Here is a 5,242-nt window from a genome sequence, read left to right as displayed (position 1 = left end):
TGGATGAGCAACAAGCCCCACTGAGCAACCTGTGCAATGACCATAAACAATTGTACTTCAGTGTGCTTCTGCCATGTGTGCATAGCATCCCTAGTGGACTTCACAGAAGGTGCTTTGATAGGTAGGGATCGTTCCACCTGTACGAGAATCGAATTGTAGCCAGTGTTTGGACTGACAGATTATAGCAACTCATGAGTGATTCAGACGCAGCATCAAAAGCCAAGAAGTGAGTCAAGAGACAGGTGGGGTGTGTGAGGAAGTGACTCAGCACAGCAACCTGTCTTTAGTCACCAAGGTGGAAGATACATACCTGCAACTTAGTGTAGTCAACTTCTCAAAGTCTTGATTCTTCCACAAACATAGCAAGCATCGTGAGTTTTGAAGGATATGTGAATATTAATCTAGTAGAGGTGCAGTTTTAAATGTCCATATGAAGCTCTGATGACATTTCCAAATTTTTATTCCTTCATTATGCAACAAAATAATGTAGTAATTCCCACAGTCTTGCATATCATTCATTCAGACATATTTATTCACTGTATGTATCTGCCGGATACTAGTATGTATCAATCTTTTAATCAGGTCGAAGGTGATTGCCAAATTCTTACGCATGACAAGTAAAATCTGATCACAGTTGCTGCAATAATGAATTGTAACTAGCTGAAAGTATGACTGATTTGCAGCAACATAGTGTGTGGTATTATATGTGTCATGTTGTTGTCAAAGAAGTGTCTGATCTTCTAGTGTCTCACCTTACTTTGCCAATATAAGGTAATGCCTTCCTTACCTTCCCCCCCCCCCCCAAAAAAAAAAAAAGGAAGAAGAAGAAATGAGCAAAGTGCAGTTACAGTTTAATTTCCATGGCCTCTGTTCTTGCAAATAGAGGAACATTTTTCTAGTTTATAGTGCCACAGTGTTTGTTTTCCCTCAAGTTTCTCCCGTGAACGTAAGCTATACCAGAGAGGTTATATACTAGTAGGTACTAAGAGTGCTCACTTGCTGTACACCTTGTACAATTGCTCTGTGAGTGCGCAAAGCAACGCAAGGCGTTTGGCTTGCCTCTCATGGCGGACATCGCTCCTTACCAGCATACGAGCAGCTAGATCAAGGAAGGTTGGATGGTCGATGGCTTAAACAGTGTGCCACATATTCTTTCTTGGGTATGGATGTGGCCCTGAAAAGGACCTAGTACCCAATCCTGACGTTTCGGCAAGCATGTTCTCGCCATTCTCGCAGACTGGAAACATGACCGGTACGATTGTTCTGTGAGCATGTGAAGGAAAGGCCGCCATTACCAAGTAGGGCACGCCAACCCTCCTGTGCAATCACAGACATTTTACATAGTACGCCTCTACAGGCTGTTAGTAATAACCTCTTTGAGCTGAGCTGTAGGTCATACTGTATGTACGCTGAATATTTCTTGAGGTTTTTATTTTCGCGAATTAGCAAAATTAAAGACACGCGAAAATATTGACTCTGATCCTGATGTGAATGTGACGTACACATGTACACTTCTTCGTTCAGTACAGGCCTCCACGATCGCGAATTTAACCACTCGCGAAATCGTCGGGAATTCCGGATTCGCGAAAATTTAGACTCGCGAAATATATTGCGTATGCAGTATTCAGTTTCCCACTCGTTAGTGACTGTGTGTATGTGTGTGTGTGTGAGTGTATATGGAATATCAGTACTTCAAACTTGCCTCTGTAGTGTAGGTCTCGTGAGAATCAACTGCAACGATTGAAAAATCTTGACATTTTGTGAGAGGGAAACTACATGTAGTTCATTTGATAGAATGTTGACCCCATATAATGGTTGAGAGATAATTTGTACAGCATAACACAGCCAAGTTCATGCAGAGAGGTAAGAGAGAGAAGAAAGTGAAGTAGAATATGTGTCACCCCCTTCTTAAGCCACAAACAGTGCTGTACAGTATGTTTGAATTCTATGCATGACCTGCTGAAAGGAAATTTACTTATAAAAACTCAACTTCTGAACGGATCGTCCAATATTCCTCATACGCCACTGATGTGTTCCACTAAAATTTCTTCAAATGATTTATTGAATCCACAGGTATGTTTGTGGTAAATTTCCCTTTAACCCATTGAGGGCGGGCTGATTTTGCTGTAACATGTATTTCCCATAGACACCTGCCCGAGTATACTCGGGGCTAGTGTTCAACGGATTAACAAGAGGTTGATCCCAAGGACAAGAAAGGTTGTTACTTTACGTCCTTTGGGGAGATCAATGTTCTCTGACTACTTGTGTGGCACCTTGTGATAATTATCAAAAGATTGGCAGTTGAATCATATGTAAATCGATCATCTGCTTGAACTTTTTGCTCTAATTTAGGTTGGCAGTGAACCGTGCCAATATCATTGTCAGAGAACTTCCTCATTTTTTTTTTCTCTCCGCACAACTACCATATTAGTGAATGTGTTCACACTGTTGTTTTTGCTCTTCAAACTTACCTCATATGTAGACAGTCAGTTATTAGGTGCTTAACATCCACCTCAGGTTAGTGAGAGAGACGCTTTTAAGCTTGGCTGATGAGTTGGTTTTTCTCAGGAGTGAACAGAGGGCCGGCGCAGTGTTTTCAAAAGTGTGGGGGCCCACTTCAGGGTTTCATGAGCTAACAAGCAAAAAAAAAAAAGGTCCTCAGCTCATTCTCTCCCCTCCCATTTCCGGGTGTTATCAAAAAACATACCCTTACCGCCGCCATACTTCAAGATCTCTATCTATTTCTATTTTAGTGCCACTTACGTACTTCCGGGTTGAAAAAAGTGTGGGGGCCCAAAGTGATGACACCTTATGTATTCCTTTGTATGGTGCACAAAAAGTGTGGGGGCCCGAGCCCCCACAGGCCCCACGGCTGCGCCGGCCCTGGAACATACCATGTACCTGTAGTGTAATCGAAAGGTTTTTCTTTTTCAGGGAGTGAATCAAATTTGGCTATCCCATGTCTTCTGTCTGTTACATTCTTTCCATGCCATATGATACATGATGGAGGATAATATGTCATTCAACCAACAATGATCTGATTGTTTTCATGCATGGGCAGGAATCTGTGACGTGGTGTTTCATTCTCTTTAGTCCAGAAAGTTGCATAACCAAAGATGTAGTCCGGCGTGAACCTAATTAGATTGGAAGCTGTTCTCATAAATGTGACTTGCGACATTCGTAACTGATCTAATCAAAGTTATGATGATCGTGTCACAGTCTATAATATCTAAGATTGTTACTTGCTTTATTTTTCTATAGTACCAGTGATATTTCATACAAGAGAATGCTTCCATCCAGCAAAAGTACTACTCTGATGCGTCACAATAATTGAGAGAGTATTGTTGATATTGTGGACAGATGACCGCTAAAAATCAAATGCATGAATCACGAAAGCAGTAGATGATGCATGAAATGTGTGTTGCAGAAAAGAAGTCCTGAATGTAGGTCTAGATGTTTAACCCTATATGCGCTGGGGACTTTGGTCAGTGTGTACATTGCTATGGGGTTTTCTATGTGTCAATTAATTCTCAAAGCACACAAAGGTTTAGCCGAGTGAATGTGAAGATGTCACTGTAGAGCAGAAATGACCGCCTTCATCTGCATCCTTTACTGTAATAGACCTGGCGACAAATCTTGTTCAATTTTAGCAAAAGGTCGCCTGGGGGTGAGGTGGCTGTTTCTGTTTCGTAACTGTGACTCTCGCATTCTGGAGTATCGGCTGATTAGTTTCAGCATGAATAGTGAAAATATAGTGATGTTTTGAGATCATAAATTTTTAGTTCCAGCTGTGTATTTTCCATTCTAGAGATTTCTACTGCTGGAAAACAAACAAGAAACAAACAAAACCCACATTCTGGTCAATTTTTAGTCACTCATGCAAAGATGTACATGAATCATCATCTCTAAGCATTCATAGCAGCCTGGTATATCATTAAATCAATTTTAAAAGGGAAATTATTAGAGAGAAATGTGCACGCTATAGGAATGGGCGTCTTTCTATAGATCTCCTAAAGCCAACATCTATGAAACGCCCATGTCGTGCATTATTAGTATAATTTATTAATAAATGTTTGTATTAGGTTTTGGCTGACTGTGACATGATATTTCTTCCCAATTTTTCGATAATCAGTGAATGATAAGTGACTATGATCACTGTAGTGGAATGCATATCATGAAGCCCCAGCTCAACTTTCGCCAACAAATTCTTCTTTCAGAGAATGTAAAAGCAATACTGTGTGTGTTGTGACTGTTTTTTTTTTTTTATCTTTTTGTGCAGTATCTTTGTAAAAGATCTAGTGTGGCTTTTGTAGTCGGTAGACTTTGCCGGCAAGTTACAGAGACTTGCAGAAGACTTTTTGCTTCTAATTTAACTCTTCTGTGCCAGAGGCTTTGGACAATGTGTACAATGCTATGGGGTTTTCTGTGTCAATCAGCACTCAGAGCACACAAAGGCTTAAGCCTGGTTAAGAAGTGGAAGTGGATGCATACATAAAAAGAGGACTACCGTAAAAGTGGATATTTTCGCACTACTAATTTTTCGCGCTCTGCCCAGTAAGAAGAGTTTCACATGTTTTTAATTCCGTGGAATCAAGACAGAAGTACTGGAACATATGGCATGCAAACATATCTGTGTGCTTTTATTTTCGCGCTAGTTTCTGGTTGCACAAAATGCGCGAAAATTTCAACACCGTGAAAATTTCCACTTTTACAGTGCAAGTGACATTGTGTGTGGTGTTGGTCTTCACTTCTGTGAATTATCACTGAAGTATCATTGTAGCTATTGGACCCAACATGATTGTATAAGCAATTGATGGGTTGGATTTTGGCTTTTGTGTTCACTTCTGCATATCAGATATGTGATATCTGTTTTAATAGCAGGGAATATTTCATAAATTTATTCTTGGGTTGTGGAATGAGAAGAAAGAATCGCCTTACACAAAGCAGTACATGTACCTGTAAATGTTATTTTGTGTAGATTACAAATGTAAATAAGAGATGTTTTATCAAGCGTGTTATAGGAAAGTATATGGAAGTTGTAGGGAAGCGAGGGGATGAATTTAATCATACCAAAGATTCAATCATACGATGACCATAACCACAGTCTTCTTATGAATTCACTTCATTAAAATCACTTCAGAACAATGAACAGAACAAGCACCACCCCCCCCCCCCCCAAGGTTTGAAGCAGAAATTAGAAACACTAGATTCCGAATTGAAACAAAGGTAATATTTATCGCTT

Source organism: Diadema antillarum, unplaced genomic scaffold (assembly GCF_040938485.1).
Source record: "Diadema antillarum isolate AM-2024a unplaced genomic scaffold, OU_Dant_1.0 seq00000547_RagTag, whole genome shotgun sequence".
NCBI classification, from domain to species: domain Eukaryota; kingdom Metazoa; phylum Echinodermata; class Echinoidea; order Diadematoida; family Diadematidae; genus Diadema; species Diadema antillarum.
Note: the sequence above shows the minus strand (reverse complement) of the source record.